Source organism: Balaenoptera physalus (genome assembly GCF_965194825.1).
Source record: "Balaenoptera physalus genome assembly, chromosome: 6".
Lineage (NCBI taxonomy): Eukaryota > Metazoa > Chordata > Mammalia > Artiodactyla > Balaenopteridae > Balaenoptera > Balaenoptera physalus.
The window spans coordinates 102,932,442-102,958,291 of NC_138885.1; the positions used below are offsets into that span (position 1 = coordinate 102,932,442).

Here is a 25,850-nt window from a genome sequence, read left to right on the forward strand (position 1 = left end):
GTGTTTATTAATTTACACAGATTCTTGCCTTATTTTGCTGATTTCCCTCACAAAAATAACAACCAGAGATTTAAGTTATGAATCTACAATTATATGACTTAAAATTACACATTAAAAAGTGAATGTAGTAAAAAAAAGGTTAATGTTTCTATGAATACAGGTGTCTTGGAGCATAAGATACCAATGCCTATGATAGGGAAATGGAGAATGTTAAATACTTATGCACAAAATTGATGAACACGTTATTTCACTTTAAACATTTTAGGTTGGGTGAAAATTTTTTGAACAGAGAACCAGAAATAGAGGATAAGTCTGAAAATGGGAAATAATGAATATACTTGGTTGCCAGTGCACCTGATCAAAAAATAGGTACGTCACGTATATTATGCTCCACATGTATGCACCTATGTGTGTGTGCGCACGCACACACACACACACAAACTCAATCAATTTAAGAGTCATTCTTGAATTTTGAATAGATCATACCACTACTTGCAAATATTATCTTTGCTAATTGGTAAGAGTATCAGAAATCCAGATCCTGATAAAAACTCACTGGCCTATATATTGAACAGAGGTACCTGTCAACCCAAAACTTTTATGAACTATAGTTCACAATAATTATTTTTCAAGTCTTCCCAACATACATACTATAATGGGAGACTATTAGCTAAAATGTTGTCCTAATGTAACCTTGATAATACATTCTTTTTAAATACAGGTAAATAAGTATTTTATACTTTAAGAAACAGGTTTCATTTCCTCAATCTTTACCCAATTTACGTATCTCACCAAGTGCTCAGCATCTCCATGCTGACTTTATAGTTAATTTTAAAAAAAATATGGTTTAAACAATCTACTAAACCAGTTCTCCTAATTTGCTTAAATTCTATACTTTGCACTTTCACTTTTTTTCAGATCACAGGTAATAGTCTCTTTTGCTTTTAAAATTAACTATATTAGGGACATCTGTTTGAATACCACCTTTTATTTATTTATTTATTTTTTATACATGCACTCTTTTTTTAAATTAATTAATTAATTTGGCTGTGCCGAGTTGCGGCATGTGGGATCTTCGTTGCTGTGAGCAGGATATTTCAATTGTGGCACTTGGGATCTTTTTTTTAGTTGCAGCATGCAGGATCTAGTTCCCTGACCAGGGATCAAACCCAGGCCCCCTGCGTCAGGAGCACAGAGTCTTAACCACTGGACCACCAGGGAAGTCCCCGGCCCTTTTACTTTAAATATTGGTTTTCTTCTTTTTTTTTTTTTTTAAATAAAATGAGACTAAGTCTAAATGGAGAATTCGTAGATTCCAACTCAAATTTTTTCATCCATTCATTAACTTAAATCAGCCCTTTTCAGTAATTTGGTATTACCTAACTGGTCCTTCCTCTCCTATCAGTTATGTAGTACCAAATGACCAAAGACTTTGAAGCAGAAAAGTGTATATATTCTTTACTTGAGGTAATAGTCAATGAAATATTTTTAAGTAAAGGAATTGTGTAAAAACCCAATGTTTGCTATTCAAAGGGTTATTTAGAGAAATGAGAATATTTTCTCAGCAAAGCCTACTTCAGTTCTTTAGTTGTGAGTCTATGAAACTCTGGATAGGAATGATAGCCCAAATGGAGATAAAGATACTAGCCTAAGAAATTTTTCAAAGGATGATGGACAAAGAAAGGAAGATGGTAGCACAGAATCAATAACTATAACCGTTCTTGTCTGAAGGAATGTTAAAATAGTAGTTTCTTTGGCAGAAACGAGAACACAAAATCTTGAGAACAAACCTTGTTTGGGGAGAAAATAAGATTGGTTTAGATTTGTTGAAGTTAACATGATGGGAAACACTTAACTAAAAATATTCTAAGGATAGCTGGAGATGTAGAAAAGAAGCTTGAGTAAAAAATCTGAAGATTTTTATAGACAAAACCAGAAAATCAGGAATTTATTCAGGTGATCTTTCTGCCTCAAGTCTCAGCCATACTTCAGGGAGCACAGATCACTCTATAAATGACTTCTCTTAATGAGATAATACCATATCAAAACACGGTATGTTAAACATAAAATGTTGAACACTGATTTTATGTTAAACATAAATGTTGAACACTGATTGCTAACAAATAATACCTTTCCTCTGAACTTATTTTTCCTTACAGAAAAATAATGTCTAGTTCACAAACAGCCAGTTTAACATTTTAAACTCACTTTTTAGTGATCAAATGAGTAAAAGAATATGGACTGCCTCAGGTAAATTATCTACCATTTCATCGAAAGTTTCTTTGCATGGCTTTTATTTATTTTATGGGTTTGCATAATAAGGATTCACACACAGAGTTTAGTTCTCCTTCCTCTGGGCCGGTTACCTAGCTGTCCTAATCACCCAGTAATTAAAATAAAAACCACTCCAGGTAATTGGCAGTCTTCTCTAATTGAAAACTGGGTAGATAATCATTGGCCCAAGGAAATGTCCCACTCTCATACTGTAATATGAGCCACCATCTGTCTATTAAATTAGTCATTATAAAATATTAACATATAAATGACTACTATAGGGGTATTATAAAAGTGGTCCTAGAATTTAATTAATTATTTTTTTCATTTTGTTGACTCACCAGTTTCTTTCTAGGGAACAATAAGAAAACATATTCTCAGGCTGATTAGGGAGGAGCAATAACTTTTGTCACGCAACACAGACATGTTTAGAAGGCTTATAATGTCTACCTTTGCTATACAAAGTATCTGCTCTCCAGCGAATAACAAACATTGAACCAAGAAGCTAGAAAAAATTACAAAAAATGTTCAATCTATCTATAGAGCTGAGATCTCCCTAATTCTTCATGTAATGCTATGCATTTACTTTCAGGGGAAGTAGAAGGTAAAAGAGGAAAAGAAAGTAAGTTTAAGAAAGCAAACTGGAATCTTAGAAACTGTCCAGTAGGCTAGAAAATCCTGGGAATATACCTGATATATCCTGAAGAAATACTCTTTGTCCTTCCTTAAAGGTTAATTCTATTTGAATGAGAAAAGAGGGAGGAAATTCATAAATATCAACAGACCCTGAAAATAACATTGATAGACATTATGAAGAGGGTAACCTGATTTTCTGCACTGTGTAGACAGTGTGCTACCACACTGTCTTTGTAGACACACTTTTACATAGCACATAATACCAGCAGCAGTATCTTCAATTACAGAGGACAGAGATATACAGTCACACATTTAATGACACAAAGTAGACAAAAGGAGCATGAATAGATTCTCCTTTTCCAAAGTCAATTCTAGCACTAAAAAACCCTTCCCCCCAAATCCTCTATGTTGACTTATCTTGACATCTTGGGGATGTGTGATTTGTCTATTTGCTGGCATGAAGTAAGCCTTGTGACATGTATAACTGAATTTGAATGTGGACTGATGATGCTCTCTAGACAAGGTCAAACCCCAATCCACGTAAATACTCATCAACTGATTAGGCAGAAATTACTTAAGACACTTGATAAGTCAAACTAGCTCAGTAGCTATCTAACAAATTCAGGGAACAACAGAATTGCAATGAAAGTGAAAAAAAATTCCCAATCACATACTTCTTTAACAATCACAGAAAATAAGGTATTTTCAGGATTTTGGATTTAGTATGCAAGTACTTATAACAAGGGTAAGACTTTACTCTGGAAACCATACCTGTCTTGAAATATTTACTCTGGTCTAAAGCTGAAAAAATCACTCTCCTCAAACCCTATCATTCACTGCCCAGTACAAAGAAAAGATCAAGTTCAGTCCTGTTTTTTCTTCACAGAAGACTTAGTGATGAGAAAATGTCATTATGTTTCAATGCTAAGAGAAACTCAAGAAATCATTTTATGAATCAAGATGAAGAAAGCTTTTAAAATATAAAACTATAAATGAATGATCTAGAACTATATGCAGCCAAGGATCTGGGGTCTCTGAAAACTGAACAGAAATATGAATTTTATTAATTTTTTAAAAGCACAGTTTTATACTTTCATGTTTAGTTTTAATATGATTTTTTTCTCCTCTAGATTCTTTTATGTAGAAGAAAAAGTAGCAGGTAAATCATGTTATTTCTGTTAAAGAAGAGCTGTACTTTTTCTAAAAGTAGATTTTCACGGATTATTTATACAGTAAGTCCCATGACATTAAAGTATGCAGCACATTTTTCTTCTTTATGAATATATAACTGTAATTATATTAGATTTTAAATGATTTGAATAACCAAGATACAAAAATATTAAAATTACAAGAGAGAGATGTTATCATAGGATAGACATTAGAGAAATGATAGTCTCTTTAGATAGATAGATAGACAGATATGAATGTAGATATAGATACACATATACATACACACTTCCTATAGACTTGTATGTTTGTGTTGTGTAGGTTGAAACCTAACCCCCAGTGTGATGATAGGTCCTTTGATAAGTGATGATTAGGTCATGAGGGTGAATTCCTCATGAACGGGATTAATCCCTTATAAAAGAGACCCCAGAGAGCTCCCTCACCTCTTCTGCCATGTGAAGACATAAGGAGAAGATGGCCATCTATGAACCAGTAAGTGGGCTCTCAGCAGACACAATATCTGCTGGCACCTTGATCTTAGACTTTCCAGCCTCTAGAACTAAGAGAAATAAAGTTTGTTGTTTAAGCCACCCAGTCTTTGATATTCTGTTATAGCAGCCCAAATGGACTAAGACTATATATAATTTTACTCTTCTAATTACCCTAAAGGTTTTTAATTTCCTTCCTTATCAAATTCAACCAAGAAGCAAATTTATTCAGTTAAAACCCTTCAAAGTTAGCATCTACTGCCTGAAAACCAAGTAAATGTTGAGTTTGTGTCCTATCTGCCCCCAAATTTAGTTCTGCTGCATAAATATTTATGTATTCATTTGCTTTGGACAGCTGCTAAAATGCACAATTTTCTTGGACTGCTATGGCTTATACATAAAATAATTCCGTTTTAAAAATTACTTTGGTATTGAACTAAGCTAATGTTCAATGAAATCATATTTATTATAGACCATCATAGAATATATAACTTAACAATAAAAATTAAAACTATCATTTTCAAGTGTTTCTAATGTTCCTTGCATCGTGCTAAGCACTTTATACACATTATATCATTTAATCTTTAACAATCCTGTGCAGTAGGTGTTATTTTCCTATTCTATGATTCAGTCTACTCTGGCAAATAGAAGATTAATAATTTTCCCAGGGTTACATAGCTTATAACTGGCTGAGCTACATTTTATCTTAAGGCTGACTGACCTCGAATTTAAATCTCTCTCCACCATAACAGAGAATCTCCCCAATTAAGGTTCCTAGAGCAGAGGCAGCTGGCTGTTTACCAAAGCCACTTCTAAGCACACAGCTTGAACATATTTCCCTTGGAGTTGGGTATGTCAATGAATTAAATCCTAGCCAAGAGAATACGGGCAGAAAGAGTGTATGCCACTCTCAGGTTTGGCTCATAGAAACTTTCCACATGCAACCTTCCATTCTATTTTCCCCCATCTGGCTGAAGACATCAACCAGGCCACCCTGACAACCATATGAAGATGGTAGGACCCTACACAGAAGTTCAACCAGAAACATCTTCATTGAATTGTTATGCAAAGGGAAATAAACCCTACTGAGTTAAGCCACTATTACATAAGGGTTTTATGTTCCATCAGCCGGTATTACCCTAACTAATACAAGTTATGTCATCTTGTATTACCGAATCAGAATATGATTTTGACTCAAGTTTTTAATAAAAACCATTCAATTAAACATATTAAACATTAAAATTTATTTCCTGACAGTCTAAACGTTGTCCTGATAACATCCAGTCAGAGTATGACCTCTTCCCCTACTGCAAAACACAGATGTTAAGTAAAAATGGTAACTTGAAGACAAAGTCCAAATGAACTGCAGTTTTATCCCTTCAAAAGCAAATAGCATCCAAATGCAGTTTTGAAATGATGTCTAGATACTTTTTTAGCAAACTTCAGGTGTCAGGGATAATAAATGAATCATTTATTTGATGCACATAATACTTTAAAGAAATCAGTGTAAGCCCCCAAAGGAAAAAAGCAACAGCGTACTCAGAAGCATTTCATCATTTGAAGTTGATATAACAATGCTGACAAGTACAAAAGATAACTACTTTGTTCTGTCATGCCGTATCATGTTGTAGAAAACACAAAGCATTATGTGACCTTTAGAGAAACAGCCAAAAAGTAGCTTGTTTTGTGATGCCTAACGCGGGTATTTTTGAATTTTTGAAGGTCTTGATTTTTGCCAATTGTGGACAAAGTTATGTCCTGGGGGATCTCAGGCATGAAGAGAAAAGAATGCTGATGCATGAAGCAAGTGTAAGGGGAAAGACTGAGAGGAAAATGTACTGCTTCTGGAAAACAAAACTAGTTGTTAAGTATCTATGTGTATGTAGGCTCCTTGAAATGTCCCAGCTAATAAATATTAGTTCCAAAATTGGCCTATATATATGTATATTGGCCATGGTTGGCATTGGACCATATAGAGATATTCTCCTAATCCATTTTTTTTTACACTCCTTTTTCAAGTATTCACTACTTTTCATGCTCCTCTCTGACTGTGACACTACTACTGCAACAGCCCCAAATTCTAGTCCCATCAAACTTCCATACAGTACAGGGTCCTTGGAAATTGGAAAATGGTACATATAACTGATAGATGGTTATTGAGTCTTATTTTTAGATAAGCATCACTACCTCCAAAAATCAAAGCTATGTTTTACTAGGCACTTCTTCTAGGGTTAACTTCTTACCTCAAAGGAATAACTAATAGAGACAATTTCAGCCCTCTAGGTTAGTATCCCTTAAAGTAAATTTACAGATAATATGCATTGGAATTACCTGAAGATGTATAGCTTAATCTCCAAAGTAAGCATTAAAAATAATACAGAAAAGTACACTGAAAAAGCCTATAGAGAAGATAGAATAATAATAATAATGTGACACAAGTAATGAAGTCCTTTGGTTCTGACCCAAGAGTCTTATTTCTTGTGATACCATCTATGACACAGTAGCAGGCTACTTATTAGCATGTAAGCAGGGTAAAATCAAATCCTAGACCAAACATATATTATTAAATAGAAATCAAGTTTGGTTAACTTTAATGTCATCAAACCGACCAGTTAATGTATAAGGACAAACTATTAAACATAATTTACTTATGGACTTATAGACTGTGTCATAATTTGGTAGTCACATTTTATGGGTCATTTATTCTACAGAAAAATTATTTAAATTTCTTATATCTTCGTCAAATTCAAAGCTCTCTAAAAAGGAGCTAATTTCACAATATATATGTGTATCAAGTCATCATGTTGTACACCTTAAAATTATACATTATATGTCAATTATATCTGAATAAAGGTGGGAAAAATAAAAAGTAGCTACATGCTTATATCAAAGGCATAAGGTTCTTCATATACTTAATCAAAGAATCATATCATTAACATAGACAGCTGGAATGCTACTAGAGAACCCAAAGGCCACCATAAATTTAATGTTCTAAATAAAAGGTGGAGTCTAGGAGTATCTATTGATAAATATACATTTTCAGAATATATATATATATGGTTATCACAGTGGGTAATGACCCTAATTTCAGAATTCTTGAACACTTTCTTTGGTAGACTTTCTAAAATGGCTCTTAAAATTCACAATGGAAATTATGCAGTCTTCCCTCAAGCACTTTATTGAGCTTTAAAAAAATGAGTATATTTCTGAAACAGTACTGCTTTCATTGAATCTCCAAGTTTCTTCTTTTTTGTCATCTGCCAATTCCAACAATCAACTGCTTCTTCACTTTCAAGTCTGCCAAAAACCTCTGAAAAAACTTTTGTCTTTGAATTAATGTGACAATTATTTATTTTCTAATATCCTTAGGCCTTGCATCATTTCTTGTTATTCCTTTTCATATACGCTGAAATTCTAGTTCCTTCTTCCTAAAGTTTCTCTTTCCAGAATATTTCCCTAAAAGTAGAAGCTGGAAGGAGCCTACATAAAACTCTCCTCATAGTATTTTGCCAATCTCTTTGGAAATGATGATAAATAAGTAATTATCTAAAAGCCCCATTCTCCAAGCATAATGAGTCCAAAGCAAATGACTGCAAAATTTTTTAAAATCTCAGAGTGAAAATATTTAGAAATAAGTGAAATTAGGAAGTTTACCGTTTCATACTGTGTTGTTACAATTACTTTTTTATTGTGACATATAATTTGCCATGTGCTTTTCATAAGTTGCTTTCTTACATAAATAATACTAAGGTCTTTACTAATAGTAATGGGGTCAAATTCTGTTGAGGTTATTATTGGTCAACATTCAAATATCTTCCTTAGTCTGGCATCATAAGAGACTAATAATCTTAACATGTTTCTTAAATTTGTTTTATAAAAATAATTGCATAGTGTTCAGTGATCCATTATCATGAATCAACACGATTAGAATTACTTGTAAATAATTTACTTCAAATAAGCTTATGTTCCATATTCCTAATATGGAGTATCACAATGGGAAGAACTATGTGTAGCTTTAAAGTCAGACAAATATGAATTTAAATACTGCATCCACTATTGACTAATTATGTAAGTTTAGGTAAATTACTGTCCTCTAAACATCCTCATTTATTCATTGGCAGCATGTGGATAAAAAAATCCTACTATGCAGGATGTTTTTCAGATTCTTAAGAAATATTTTATGCAAAGCATCTATCACAGAGCCTGGTATAGAGTATATGTTCCAAAAATAGTGAAAAATTGTTGTTACTGATACTACAAATTGATTATTAGGTGAGGTAGAAGTTGTTGATATATGCATATGACTTTCATTTTCAATAGAGATCATCTGTTCCTAATTAAGCAGTTTACTAAATTTGGGATCTTTAGACTACTTTCAATGCTTAATTAACAACTAGTTAATAATGAAATATCCCAAGAATTTGTTACCAAATATCATCATGTAGCATGTGGTTACAAAAACATTTAAAATGTTAACATTATTATATGTGGAATTTAAAAAAAAGGGTACAAATGAACTTATCTACAAAACAGAAATAGAGTTACAGATATAGAAAACAAACTTATGGTTACCAGGGGGTAAGGGGGGGGAGGGATAAATTGGGAGATTGAGAGTGACATATACACACTACTATATATAAAATAGATAACTAATAAGGACCTACTGTATACCACAGGGAACTCTACTCAGTACTCTGTAATGGCCTATATGGGAAAGGAATCTAAAAAAGACTGAATATACGTATATGTATAACTGATTCACTTTGCTGTACACCTGAAACTAACACAACATTGTAAGTCAACAAAAATTTTTTAAAAAGTGACATTAAATAAACTTTTAACATTTCTATAATGAGAAACATTTTAAATCTGATGAGACATGCCATAACTATCTCAGTTCACTTTACTCTCAATGTATTTATTTACATATACAGTTACTTACATAACAACTACTAGACAGGACACAAAAGTATAATCATTTAGCTATAGGTAAGATGATTTTATAACTTCTACCAACTAATAGATTAATTCAATAATAAATTTGGTTAATTTCCAATATGACTATTGTGTAATATAAATAAAACTGAAGTGTACAGAAGTCAACATGTTTATATAAACTACAGAAGTAATAAACTGGTTTGGCAAGGTACAGAAGAAAGGAGAAGTCTTTAAAGGTAGGTCATTTTGCAGATTAAGATCTTAGTGACCTGTCACCTCACATCTCAATGGTTCTAAGTTGTAAACAGGATTTGGTTAAAGGGTTTTTTCATAATCAATGGTACTATTTGTTAAGACATTTAAAAGTTACAGGAGAAACAAATTTTAATGCAACATTATAGCATGGTAGGAATGGAATGAGTTACCAGGCTATGAAATTCCTTAACTAGTAGGAGACCATATAATTACCAATAGGTAGTATAGCAGGGCAATCCATATTTTGTATATTATACTTATCTGATTGAAAAGTCTAAAATTATGTCTTTCTTCAACATTTTAAGTGGGACATTTGCTAACATGGTATAACATCTCATTCATATTCCACAAGTAAAATGTTTATCTGAAAAAATAATATCTAGAAGAAGCCAATAGTCATTAATCAGTCATTAAAATGTTCATTAATTACAGAATTGAAGTAAAATTATTTTCCAAGTATATATGGAATTACCAGAAGTATCAAGTGACTTTACTACTTTCATGATTATAGCCAATGAAATCATAACAAAATACTAAGAAGAAAATATTACTCCAAAATTGTAATGCAATAACTTATGTGTCAATAATTAGTTCAGTTTCTTGTAGTATAGCAGGGCTCAATAAATAGATATTTTTAAAAGGGAAAAAAACAATCTTTCTCCAAATTACATATTTCTAACTGCCAACATATTAAAAAGTTTGACTTAATATTGATGTATAAAACCAAAGATGCCACTTCTGTTTAGCTTCGTTTTTTTGTCTCTTCTCAAACCATTTTAGCCTTCTGCAAACAGCATGCCTTTTTGATAAAGGCTGATAAACATTCTATATGAGGCTTCCAAAGGCAAAACAGTGTGGGAAGTAAACTACCTCTAGCCTAAACACAGAGTTCATAAGAATCGAATAATCTTACCTAAAATTCAAGTATAATGTTCAAGGAATAATGGACAGTTAAAGATACCCAGAGGACTAAAGATCCCGCATACTGCAACTAAGAAAAAAAAAAAAAAAAAAGATCCCACATGCTGCAACTAAGACCTGGGGCAGCCAAATAAATAAATTAATTAAATTTTTAAAAAAAGATATCCAGAGGAAGAGCCAGATAGTTTTATTATTTCTCTTGTAACTATTACAAAATTTAGGACAGATTTAAGACATAATAAAATTATGCTGTTGTCTGTACAACAGAGATTTAGAATTTATAACTGTGTTCCCTATAACTCTAAGCAACCTACATTTTAGTTTTCAGTCTCCATTCTCACAACTCTTTCAGACATGGATTCTCGAACACTAACAGATCCCTAATGTTTCCTTTAGACTTACCTATTTCTTCCTAATGGCCATACAGGGAGTCAACTTAAAGTAAGGAGGAAGACATTTGAATGAATCTGCCACCTTTATAGCTGAACAAGTAAGTCAGGGCATTTCATCTGAACATTTAGGGTTTCTATCAGTTAAAACAGTTTGGCTGTAAATGACTTAAAAAATATGAGATTTAATTTCTTACATATAGGAGGTCCAGAGATAGAGATATTCCAGGGTTGGTTCAGGGACTTGACATTTGTCATTGAGAATCCAAGTGTTTCCTGTCTTTCACTTTGCCTTTGGACTCATTGATGACTTCACCTGGAACCACAGGATGAACTGCCACAATTCCAGGTGTCACATGCCAACATGATGACATCTAGCCAAAAAAAGGGAGTGTTTCCCCTGTGTATCTCTTTCCGTCGGTGAGAGAGTCTTTTTCTTAAAACCTGTCAGACTTCCCTTTTCAGTTGCCAGAATTCTATCCCATTTTCATAGCTGAATGGGATGGGAAATGAAATGGTGATAACTAGTTTACACTAATTATGATTTTCCCCCCAAGGACGGGGGAAAACTCAACCAAATTTTACTTGAAATACCCACTAGTCGTTCCTACCCCCATGTCTTTGGAGTCAGGGGAAATTTGACTTAAATCCCCACTTCATATCTTTCTTATGAACTCTTAACTTTATGCAACTACTTAACCTCTCTGAATACCAGCTTTCTCTCTGACAGATATAGATGTATATATAGAATATAGATAACAATACAGATATGATGTATTTTTAAAGAGGTCTGTATTGTCAGATATATAAGAATAATTTCTGTAGAAATACTCAGCACAGAGCCTGATACATGGTAGAAGCCAATGAATATCATTTTAATCTGTTTTCTTTAATCTGTAGGTCCTCCTCATTTCCCTCCTTCCTATAACCAAAGCCCAATAATGTTCCAAGGAGTATAGCCTAAATTTGATTCTCTCTCCAAAATTTTCAAGTCTAAAAAATCTTTTACTTGGTACTTTAATATTTCATTCTACATATTCCACTATGTCTTAAATATCAGGGTTACCAAATACTAGTTTATTTGAATAGTGGATCATGTACCCTGATTTTCACACACACACACACACACACACACACATTCTTTATTAGATGATAAATTCTGTAAATCAAATCAGCATATAAACCCTACCAATTATTTTAAGAAAGGGAGAAATAGAACAAACAAGCAAGCCCCTAGTTGGATATAAAAGGTTCCTTGTGAAATGTGTCTCTACATTTTCAGTCTCAACCTTTGCCCACCCCTGAACATGTTTATGCTTTAATCACACTGAATTAATTGTTCACTGTACTTTCCATGGTAATTTCCAGCTTCTTTAAATCTATTATTACAGGTTCCTCTGTCTGGAACATCCTCTTCACCATTCTTCATTTGACTCATTCTTGTTCATCTTCATGACTCATTTCAGGAACCCTCTCCCCCCAGAAATATCTTTCCAACTTCCAGGTTGGGCTAAAAGTGCTTCTTTTTCATTTCAGAGCACCTTTTGCCTACCATTTATCATAAAATTCTGAAGGTAGCTATTTTTGCATCTGATTTCTTCACTAGATTCTTTGACATGTTCCTGATATAATTCCTGGGACAGAATTAACCACTCAATAAATGTATATTGAATAAAATTAAATAAACTTGTTTTGTAGATTCAGCACTCCAAAATGGAATATTAAAGATAAAGATTCTTATATAAATCAGTGTGATAATTTTTAAAAGAGCATTAAAAATTATCACCTAAAAAGATTTTTCTATAAAAAATACAGTAATGTTTCTCAAGTATTTACCATGAGCCAAACGTCATGCTGCTTTATACACATTTTCCTACATAATCATCGAAACACCCTTGAGAAGAAGTATTTTAAGTATTTTTTTCCCATTTTAAAGATGCGGATACTTTTTTAAAAAAATTTTATTGGAGTACAATTGCTTTACAATGTTGTGTTAGTTTCTGTTGTGCAATGAAGTGAATCAGCTATATGAATACCTATATCCCCTCCCTCTTGTACCTCCCTCCCACCCCACCCCCCCATCCCACCCATCTAGGTCATCATAGAACACCGAGCTGAGCTTCCTATGCTTTATAGCTCGTTCCCACTGATCTCACAGCTAGTAAGTCCCAAACCTGGAACTTGAACTCAGGTTTGTTGACCTAAAGCTCATGTTTTAGTTATTTTACTCTAGAACAGAGACCATTCTCCATGTTACCTTATTGGTTACCCATTCTTAATTGAAAATGGTCTCAGAAAGCACCAAGACAAACTTTATAGTAAAACAAACCAAAATAATAATAATCACTTCTACAGATATAAGACAACAGAACATTTTACTCCAACTAACTTCTCCCTTTATTTAAATTCATGATTGTTCACAGTCAACAGCAACTGTGTAGAATTAATGCACTAAAACTGTTAAAACATGCTTTGCTGCACTGTGATAAAACCTCCTAAAAGAATTACTGACAACACATTTCCTTAAATAAAATGTCCAATTTTTAATATTGTCTAATGGTACTGTCCCCTCCCTCTTAAAACCGAATTTTAATGACTACATTTGCTACAAAGAAAGTTAGAAAGGTGCTCAAAAGCAATGATATCCACATTTATTAAATTTTCACTTTATTGTTTAAATACCACCCTTGTTTACATAATTTTCATCATTACTCAACTGCATTAGTTTTCATACACACCCATGAAATATTATATACCTACACCAAATCTAGTAATATGCGTTAAAAATCACTGCTGCATTTAGAAGTAACCTGAGGCACAAAAAAAAAAATAGGAAAAAAGCAACAACGTTAAGCTGAGTCACCTAAATGTGTTACTGTAAATATTTCATGAATATTGGAAGATTAACAGCTTTCCGTATAACTTTCCCAGGCTGCTGCCGAAGATGGCGGAGGGGCAGGTCCTGGTGCTCGATGGCCGAGGCCATCTCCTGGGCCGCCTGGCAGCCATCGTGGCCAAGCAGGTGCTTCTGGGCGGAAAGGTGGTGGCTGTGCAGCTGTGAGGGCATCAGCATTTCTGGCAATTTCTACAGAAGCAAGTTGAAATACCTGGCCTTCCTCCGCAAGCGGATGGACACCAACCCCTCCGGCGGCCCCTACCACTTCCGAGCCCCCAGCCGCATCTTCTGGCGGACAGTGCGAGGCATGCTGCCCCACAGGACCAAGCGAGGCCAGGAGGCTCGGGACCGCCTCAAGGTGTTTGATGGGATCCCGCCACCCTATGACAAGGAACAGCGGATGGTGGTTCCTGCCGCCCTCAAGGTTGTGTGTCTGAAGTCCGTGCGGAAGTTTGCCTACCTAGGGCGGCTGGCTCGTGAGGTTGGCTGGAAGTACCAGGCAGTAACAGCCACGCTGGAGGAGAAGAGAAAGGAGAAGGCCGAGATCCACTACCGGAAAAAGAAGCAGCTCCTTAGGCCACGGAAGCAGGACAAAAAGAACATAGAGAAGAAAACTGACAAATTCACAGAGGTCCTCAAGACCCATGGGTTCCTAGTCTGAGCGCAATAAAACTGTTTATTCTTAAAAAAAAAAAAAAAATGCTTCCAGTATAGGGGACAAAAACTGTGGAAACAGTTTTTTAAACGAGTATGTAATATTTTATTTCAAGATATATTTAGTAACCATTCATTTATTTATATACTGGAAAATATAAAATGATAAAAAAGAAATAACTGCAACTTCAGAAGTATGAAAAGTTTAGCCTGTACAAAGGAAAAGAAAATAAATGCTTTTGAATATATGTGTGACTAAGGCAAATAACTTCTCTCTCTGTGTCTTAAATTTATTTTCTGTAAAATAAAATACCTGGAAAAAATTATCATTTTAAGAATTCTACCTCCAGCCAACAATTCCGAGTCTCATATATATTAGAAACACAGCAAACATTAAAATGCATTTAACATGGTAATCTGCAACCTCAGTAGAGTGTGATGAATTTACATGTGTTTGTTTATAAAATCACCCAGAGCTTCTGAGTATCTGAAGTGTTGTTGTTACTGATGTTCTTTTGTGGATGGCAAGTATATTAAATCCTACAGCCCTGACTTTCTTACTGATTGAAATAAACTAATTGTGGAGCCAGGGCCAAATATCCTTGGTCTTTGTACATCAGGCTGCCTGTTCCCACTGCTGTGCAATGTCTGTTAGGTGTTGGACAAATGAATGGCTAGGCAGAATGTACAAATAAGTACAACGGACTGAATCCCATTGAAGTATGTTTGCATGATTTCCATAAATTTCAATGTGACATAAGTCTAAGCAGAGGCTTTAATTTCAGGCCCACAATCACTGCAAATTTTTCTATATTCTCTGTGTAACATCTGTTGAAAATCTTAGAATAACTGGGAATCACAGTTAAAAATCAAAATTACCAAATCATTTAAATTTTTCATTGAGAATGAATTTAAAGGTCTTAGTTTTAGTTTGTTCTATAACATATGATTTTTTTTTCTTTATTAGGCATTTCAATGTTCACAATTAATGTTTTTTTTTAAGAAAGAGTAGAGTACAATGTGAAGAAAATGATATTCTCAGATCTTGAATTAGAAAAGCTTAAATACATATTGCCATCCTGGTCCAAAAACTGTATTTGTTCTCAATGCATCATTATGTTCAATTAATAAATTTATTTCAGTATAATATTTTGCTAATTGATGAAAACTTAACAGAAAAATATGTAGAATTCAGGGAGATGGCAACACACTCTTTATGATGTATCCACCACACCATTATTATCAACAACTATCTGAATGTTTAGAGTACAAGGTGTTTACCTGCAGTGTGTTGAGTGGTAAATTTAACATAGTAAAAACGGTCAGTGTAAACTTCCTCTTATTAGCATGAGAGTGACTGCGATCTAAGGTTGGTTCTGTTCTTCCATTGGCTTTTTTCTTCTCTCTCCAGCCATGGAAATACAGCTCAGTTATTTCTGCATGGATGCAAGGTGAATGAGGCTGTCGTTTCTCCTTGCAGTGCTATTTATTACAGGTCACTGACATAATACAGCTATTTTTTAAATTAAAAAGAAAAGTTATATAGCATTATCTCACCTACTCGGGTATTTGAGAGGAATGTGCAGAGTGTTATTTATTTATACAGAAATCTGCCAACCGAGAGACATCATCTTGCTTTGAGGGGCCTCCTGCTGGCAAACTGAGCAGCCCTGTTATTATAAGAATTAAAACGCTGCACACTGTATGGAAGAAAACATAACACAATCCTATAGTGTGAAGCTGTCTGGAATTTCAACGTGTAAAAATACATTATTCCAATAAGGACAAAACTTAGAAAACTTCAAAGTGTATCACAAATTGGGATTATCTATGTAGTTTCATTGTTCTCAGCTATGAGATACATACGTTATACATATTTAATGCATAGTTATATTATGCATGACAATATCAGACCTACTTTGATCATAAACCAGTCTAATGCACTAATAAATTAATTGATACGGAATTTATTTTCTAGATAAGTACATCTCAGTTTGCAGTCTGAGAGACAGTGTCTATGCCTAGAAAAATAATCTTAGAAAACAGAATTCTAATCATTGTCTCTGATCTCAACTACAGATATGATAGCAATTAGTTCTTCCTCAATAATGCCCTCACTGCAAATTACATTCAAAAATGAATGTCATTTCTCACTTACACATTATATAATTTCATCTCAGAATTTCCCAAGACCCATCTAAGAGTCCTGGGAAATAACTGAACGTTTAATAGCATCAGGGCTAATAAATATACTTCAACATTTTCATACTTGTAAAAACTACAGAGCATAACACAATGCATTAAGAGAATTGCAGTGATGCATGGAACCAATGAGAATCAAAATATTTGTGTAAAAATAAACATTTGGGGCGCTACAAGGCTCCAGTAGGTACAATTTTGATCCTTGTTGTGAAGGACAACTTTGGCAATTCACTTATACTTCATTATTTCTAAAGAGTTGAGTGAATAGAGAGCTCAAGTTGTTACATGAACTAGTTCATAGTTGAAATACTGTATAGGAATAGGAGGGAGAACTGGCAAAAAGGAATTAACTACTGTGCTGAGGTAATATCTGCTAGCCTAGCCTCTAACTCCTGCTGGAGAAACAGTGATCACGGGAGGGGGTGGGGGGGAATATAAGGTCTTAGGACACGAATAGTTGCATGTCAAGCCCTAATCCTAGAGAAGATTTCTTTCACAAGTACTGAGACTATTCCAAATAGGGATCACAGTCAAAAGGGACAGCTGTTTATGACCTCCTCTGAAAATAGTTATTTGGGACTACCACTGCTGCCCTTCTTGCGTGTTCCCAAAATCATGTGCACTGATGTTCCTAATCAAGATTTCTAGTGGAGAGGAATGAAAAACCTATATAACCAGTTTTCCTAAATTTTATTTCTCAAAGTGCAAATAAATCCAGAGAAGCTTGCTATCCTTCCTCTTAGCAATATAACGTAGTATAGATCATTCATCCCTGAATTTTTTTTAAAAGTACAATAAATGCTACTCAACTGGAATATTTTAACATTACTATTAGAAACATAAGAAATATGATTTAAACTATGAGTTACAAGGGGTTTTATGTAATATAGGTATACCAAAATTTAATCAAACAATGCATACAACTTCCCAACTCTCTTCTTGGAAAAACTGCAAAACATCATGTTCTTTTTCAGGAATGTATTGATGGTGACAGTAGCTTTGGTGATATTAAAGCTACTGCATGAAATGATAAAGGGTAAATAAAATGGCTATTGGAAACTGGCTTCACTAAATCTGAGGAAAATAATTCATTTTAAAAATCAATAATTTTCTGCTTTTAAGCTGTATTCATTTCAGGCAGATATGTCCACAGACAACCCATTTTAGTATATTTGCAAAAGCTAAATAAAGGAACAAAATGATTTCAAATAAAACAAAATAAAAGTTAAAAATCCAAAGTGCTACACCCAGGTAAAGACTGTACATTAAATAGCACTGAAGGAAATAAGTGACACAATTAGAATCATAGCAAACTCTTCTTAATGTACAAGTGGAAAAGAGGAAAACTGCTTCCACATTTGGTGATAGGGGTTGGGGCAGGGGGTTAATTCATAAACACATGGAACCCTAACAAATCCTATAGTATTTAAACACAATAATGATATATTTTAAATAAGAAAGGCAAAATTAGTAATAAAACTGATAGAAACTGACTGCCCTTTCTAATGGGAAAGGCTCTCTAGACTGGTTTTTAAGTAGGATATTGACTGGCAGTGAAAGATTAAGACTGCTGTGTAAGAGAATGAGTTGGTCCCTGATTCATGGATGCAGTTAGAACCACTCATGGGTGGAGGACAGCAGGGTCTAAAACAAAAGCCAGCATGGAGTGAGATAAAGGAAGGAGAGACTGGCTGAATGTTACGTGGTGGTCATTTCGTCTCTAGCATTTTCATTTACCCGTTCAATATCCCTGCCTCTCTCATAAACTCAGCATATTGTCTTTCTTTAAACTCAAACCTTGAATGTTAATTACTCTCATTTCCATTACCTCACCACTGAATAGGACTAATCCAAATCACACCACCAAATACCTGGTTAAAGGTTACCATAGTAACAACAATTGTCATTTACAGAATATATTCATGAAGTTTAATCTGCTTATGGTATCTTCATTTAAAATATATCAGGGCATCTTAATTGGATAAATATCCTTTAAAAATTTCTTTGATTCAAATATGCAGATAACACTTTTTTTCTCTAAATTTGTGATCAACCATAGCTTAAAGAGAATGTCATATTAATGATAAATAATAACAAAATCGATGGAGGAAAATCAGTGGTATTGACTTGGATTATAGTTTAATACTCCAGTTTCAGTCTGCATTTAAGAAAAAATTACAGTTGTAGCTACATGAAATCTCAATTCCAAATTCAACACCTGCATCTAAAAATCATATAAAATTTAAGAAGATTCTGGCATGTGACAATTATTTTGTGTTACTATCTTCACATCTGAATTTTTAGTAATTTATCTGCTACATTAAAAGGTCTTAATTGCAAGAGTATAACTCATAGTGTGTCCCAGAAAGTCTGATAGAACTTAATCACACATCTCCACTGTCTATATTATTCTGAAGCACCACCTGTCAGCTGAGCAACATAATGGCATGTGACAGAGCTTGTGAACCAAATTTCTATCTGTCTCTCAGTCTAAAGACAATAGCCTAAATAAAAATATATTTTTTTATTTCTTATGCTGTAATTCACAGCATCTTTGAAAGTTTCCAGACTGGTAACTAAGAGAAATAACTATTTTCTTGATCTAACTCACTGGCAGTAGGGAGGTTGAGGTTGTTGCCAGAAAGGAAGCAGTCAACTTAAGAAGAGCAAAAACTGCCCTTCCCATTAGTAATACTGTTTTGCGGTGTTCCAATGTTAATCAGCGAGTGAGCACAACTTGCAGAGCCCTGTGAATTAAAAACTTTATGATGATATGCATAGCCTTTGATTCCTTAAATATCAAAATAAATGTATAAAAACCATGATAGAGGGAAAGAATTTAATAATCACAGCAATTTACAGACTGTCTTCTATGTGGAAAAATCTGTTTAGTATTCGTAGATAGATGTGAAGATTCTGCTCCAGCGTGCAGAAATTTTTCCAAAAATACATTCAGTCATACATTATATTAGTTGTGCCCTATCTTGAAAAGTTTAAATGGCTATAAAATATAACATAAAGAGTTATCTCATGAATTTGATTAAAAACCATTTTCTCTTGAAGGTGCTTTAAAAAACAATAAGGATGAAAGGACAGAGGACTTGAGTTTGCCAGGTAAACATAAATCTTTGGAACAAAACTGTCTCCCTAAGCTCTTTTTTTAATACCAAAACTGTAAAAAAAAAGAGAATATGAAGGAAAAATGATTTCAGAAAACTGCCCCTCACAGGGAGCCAAATTCTTTCCCAAACAGTCTACTTACAGTACTCATGCCTATCCATATACACAATGCTTCTGCAAATCAATACTGCATCACCTGTTTATGAACATAGGACATAGAACTGCTGTTCAAATTATGAGAAAGGGGAAGTCCATGGTCTGCTCATATTTAACATTTTGTAACTTTAACTGTATGATGTTTCTTTTTTTGCTTTTAACTGCCTTAGCTATCATACTACTAATACTATAGTGTACATAATGTAATTAACTTCTGAGCATCTATGTGATAGATACTGTTTTATATGTACTACCTCATTTAATCTTCATAAATATGAGGTTGATCTTAATATTAGATGCCCTTTTTAGATGAGAAAATTGAAGCTTAAAAAGATTAAGAAATTAACCCATCTTCACATGGTTAGTATGCAAACCTGGGCTATTTAATTCTTAAGTCCCTCTATTTAACCTCTACTTCAACTCTTTGCAATATTTCACTTGATATTATCGATTTTAAAAAGTGATTAAACTGGTTACTCTATTTGAAGTGTTATAAATGTACTGAAATTAAAATGTGACAATAGAAAAGTAGCATATATTTTTAATATACTTGATTATGTTTCCAAGATTTGCATATTCACAAATATACCTGGTTATTAACAATTATTACGGGCATCAAATAAAATAATTGTTAATGGCCTAAAATAGATAACAAATGAATCTATATTGTCAATATCCTTCTTAGAGGTTTTAGTTTATTTTCTTATATAAAATATTGCAATTTGGACCATGGAAAATTGATAGTTAGGAGCTTAGGCATTGCTGATTGGCCACCTGCACAGATGTTTCCCATTTGGTAAATTATTAAATCTCTCTAAATTTCTGTTTCCTTGACTGTAAAATGAGGACAGTAGTGGCCATGTTGTGTAGACTAGTTGAGATATTGTATGAGAAGTGCTTTAGCACACTTCCTGACACAGTAGTCCTTTAGTAAGTATTAGATATTATGACTTGTTGGCTTTTTATCAATGAAGAATTAGTTGTGTTGCATAGAAATTTATACCAATTAAGATTTAAAAAGCACACTACATAGTGAAAAGAGAAAAGTAAAACGTTGGACTGCTTGAGTCAGAGATACTGGGTAGATCCATGTAGAGATACGCAGCAGGCAGTAGCGACAGGAAGGAGGGGAGCTCTGGAGAGAGGTAAGAGCTCAGAATAACTTACACAGCGTTGAGATGGGGAAGGGATCCAGAAACTGAGACAAAAAGGTAATGAAGAGGACCAAGGCCAGAGAGAAGCTTGAGAAAGACTTGTTGAGTGGGTTATCTTCATTCACTGCCTCTTTAAAGATGGATAACCAAAATCTTAAGTCTAAAGTATACCCAATAGTAGCCAAGTAGATTGTTAGAATATTATCTCTGTTGAGAACTGACTCTGTGATCTTGGCCAGTTATGTCATTCTGAGTCTCAGTTTCCTTATCTTTAAAATGGAGTTAATACCGCCTACCATGCAGATTTTAGGGAACACTGGAACGAATGCGTAAAAGTACCAGCACAGTCACAGTGCTTGCTGCAGAGGAAGCATTAAAATGGATATAGACTGAGACAGGAGAGGTGGTAAATCAGAAAGACTTAAGGCAGAAGGTATATAAGGTATATAACAGGAATGCAGTTTTCATACCAGGAGAACCTAAAAGAACGTTAAAAGAATGGCAACAAAAGAAAAAAGCAAGCATTTCATTTAGTGTAGATCTTACAGTATAGATACAAAATAGGTAGTAAAAGAGATGGAAATGTCAAAGGCCTTGAAGAAAAATATTTCCTAAGCAGACTGAGAAAGGTTTACTTTATTTGTAACCAACTGAAGCATGCGTATGTGCCTTCATCTTTTTATTTCCTTTTGATTTTTCAGTCCCTTTAGAAAAGTGCTTCTCTTTTGCTCTGATTTCTTAACAATTTACCCTCCACTCAGAACTAGAGGCCTATTTTTTCTAACTTCCTGCCCTGCCTATGTCCTCACCTTCTTATATATGTTTCTCCCTCTGGTTAAGTTAAACCCAGTCTTATAAATACCTGCTGGCATAAATCCAGAAACACAATGAAACATTTGTATACTTTTATTCTGTATCATGTGGTTTTTACAATTGAGAATGATTTATTTGTGATAGTACATTACATTAGAGGTATGAAGGTCTAACGTAAAGACTACTGAGAAAAAATAAGAGCAAAATATTTTATATTTAAGGAAACCAAACTTTAAAATATCCTTCACATATCCACAAATCTATTAAGGACAGGTAGATGGTGAAAAGCATTTGGGTGGGAATCCCAGTCACAGAGACAGAGAGTGTGGCTTTCACTGCCTCTATTTTTCAGAGACCAGGAAAGGATATTTGGGCATGACGTGCTTGTGACAGACCCTCAGGGTGGGAAGGGCCCTCAGTGGCCACGGAACCCAATCCCTACTCCCAACATCACTGACCAGTTGTTCTTCAGCTGCCTCATTCATTCTTTATCATCACAGAAGAGGTTAGGTAAGACTTTACCACCCCACACACATGAAGGAACTCACCACCTCCCAGGACAGACCATTCCAACTTTGGGACGCTCTAACTGTGAGAAACTCCTTGATGGTGTTCAACCGAAATCTGACACCTTACAATTTCAAACAGCTGCTAATGTTTCTGTTCTCCAAGGCTACACAGAACAGTGCTAATCCCTCTTATGTGTAACAGCCCTCCAACTCTTGAAGATAGTTATCATGTCCCCTTCCCAAGCCTCCTCTTTTCCATGCCTGGCATCTCCTTCTTTCTTTAATCATTCTTCAAATGAAGTGGAACTACATTATTTTGTTGTAAATATAGTTTTCTTTGTAAAATAATAAATCACATGTCCAAATGAAGTTACCAAGAGTATCATAATTAAGCTGATATTCACAACTTCTTTCACAGTATTACATTTTAATCATGTAAAAAAAATTTTAATTGAATGTTTTCTCATCCACCACAAATGAAAGGAGTATATGCGGTGCCCTCAAGGGACAGACTCATATCTTACGTGACAATACACACTCGTGGGGCAGCTGACACCTTGCCAGATAAGCTGTTCATTCTGATTAATAATATAAGCATGTAATATGTTTATTCCCACATAGTTATGGCAATCGCAAATTCAAATTGTTGTGATTCTTCAGCAGCCCAATTTAAAGACACACATCACACATCAGCACCTGCCTCACTCTCAGGAAAATTCACAGCATCTGCTTTATTTGAGTCCTTTGGCCTGCCTCATTCATATGATTTGCTCCTAGGTTAATTCAATTGCGAACCAGTGACATCCTGTCTATTGTTTTTAAGCCACTTCTTTCCAAACTTCAAGTCAAATCATTAGTACCTAAACTGTGATACACAACTTAGAAACATGCCTCCTTCATACCGGTTAATACTTAATGGCGGCAAAGTTAGTATGATACTGTTCACATTCCTATTATTTTAAAATACTTATGGCAAAATTTTTATTACGTGTAAGAGTAACATTCATAGTATTCAGTGACCATCCCAGCAAAAACACATAAGAATGGATCACAGTATATGCCAAAGCAGAGATCTGAAGGTCCCTGATTGTGTCCGATATTAATTCTTCAGTTGTTTGATCTGGGAAAGTCTGAGGGAGGGGTGCAGGGGAGGGCTCTGGGAAAGCCGATCAGTAGGAATATATTTTAATATTTTATCAAACAATAAAAGCATAAGGAACATAGCACTTGGATACTAGTCCTGGTAATGGAATATACTTTGTTGCTCATACCCTTACACAAAGGTTTCTAGGATTTTGAAAAAGCCAAACAAAAGTCTCAACATTCTTACTAGAAATAAAAAAGACATAACAGTTATTTTTTCATATATTTGAGTAGGAAGCATTGAAAAGCATTTGATCTTGACCTGCTATGAAATCAAAGACATCTTTAGCTTAAAACCTTCGTGTGCTATATCAGCATATATACAATTACTACAGACTTTAATCAAGAGAGAAGCTGTCTGAAAAAATTAACCTTGAAATAACCACTGAAAATATGATGAGATGAACAATTCATGAATATGAGAATTATTCTCTATAGTGAGCTTGATTATGGAGAACGCAGTCTTGAGCCATGACAAAGCTCTAGCGGGTATATAAATAATACTATAACTTTTTAGATACCTTTACAATACACTATGATAGAAAAGACTTTTGTGATGTTTTTTGAGATATTCTCAAACATGGATATTACTGTCCAAATTCCTGGCTTTTTCTAGGATCACGTTTCCATCAAGTGTTACATGTTTTATGACATTTTTTTCAGACAAGTTAGTCTCACTTAGGAATTCATTAAAATTTATTCTTTTGGATGATGACACTTTTTTACAAAGACCAAGATTTGGGTTTTTTGTGTGTTTTGTTTTATAGCCACTTCCTGATAATTACAGTGGATCTCTTCCTGTTGGCTTATCCAGCAGATGAATGACTAGTTCCAGAATATGCATCTAACCACATACCAGATTTGAATCAGAAAATTATCATAAAATGGGACTTCTGATTCACTCACAAATAGTCAAAATCCTTAAATATCCCAAGCCCAGTATATATGTCCGTGAAACAAAGATAGTTGGATGTTTTGACATATTTTATTTTCAGTAGACCTGGAATAATTGAAATGTTTTTGTTTTTTCCCTTTTTCTCATTAATAAAATCTACCTTCACAGTGTTCATCCTGCCAGTGAGAAATGTGGTACTTAACAGAAATTTATTTTTATACAGCCTATAAATGTTGAGTGAAAGCTGTTAAACTGTGGGAGACAAACTTCATCTGTACCTTTTCAAAGAGTGGCTGAGTCAGTTTGTAGGAGTGAAACAGCATGTATCAGATCTAAATTTGCTAAACAAAATTAGCTGCCTGCCATTCTGTTTGTCTTATCTCTTTCTCTGGCCCATGGTGTGCTAATTCTGGCCACAAGCAATATAGTAAGTACAGAAAAAATAATAAATGTCCTTTTCATCAACAGTTACATAAAATGTTTTGTCTATTTCAATTTATCTCAAAGTTTTTATATTTTCATATTTCATTCTGCACTTAAAAAAGAAAAGAAAAGGAAAAGGCCACTAAAGAATTGTATCTGAATACCAGTCACCTCAGTTTCCATTAATTCCAAGTACACTTTTAGAGGTTTCGATATATCACCAGGGACAATGGGGCTGCTAAATTTGAAGTTAAAACACCTGGGAAATATTAACTGTTTAGCTGATATATTTACACAGTAAAAGTGTGACTTGAAATACTAATCCTTTTATTGTTACTTAAATGTGTTAATATATTAGTAGTTAAAATATTACCAAATATCTGAGCTGAGTACTGATTTTAATTTAGATGCATTGTTTCATTCACAGCCAATAATGTCTATTGTAGTTAAAATGGTCACATTTAACATAGTCAGAGGGTAAAAGTCAAAGATAGATTTTTTTTTTTAACTGTGCTAAATAACAAATGATTAAAAATTCAATGAGCTGTATTTCAAGTGGTAGGACCTTAGTAATATAGTTTTTATATACCAAAAGTGACAAGATTCTTTTAAATCACAACATTATAAACCAACCATTATGAACTACAGAATTGCATAAGAGACAGCATTACATGACCCATTTAAAAAACATGGTATCAAGAAAATATATATATACCTGGATGAGGCATGTTCATATTCAGAGTGGAAATATTTTGAAAATTATCTCTACAGACTACATTATTTCATCCAAAGATATACTGAAGTGCTTTATAGTGTG

General features: G+C 34.0%; 1 protein-coding gene and 1 pseudogene across 2 annotated transcripts in view; one reads left to right on the plus strand and one right to left on the minus strand.

Annotated features, from left to right (window-relative positions):
• Positions 1-25,850, minus strand: part of ERBB4 (erb-b2 receptor tyrosine kinase 4) — a 1,174,475-nt gene that overhangs the window by 1,089,455 nt on the left and 59,170 nt on the right. The window lies entirely within an intron of this gene.
• On the plus strand, positions 13,199-25,170 carry LOC309663361 (large ribosomal subunit protein uL13 pseudogene; annotated as a pseudogene). Its single transcript has one exon. The product of its transcript is annotated as a large ribosomal subunit protein uL13 pseudogene (transcript).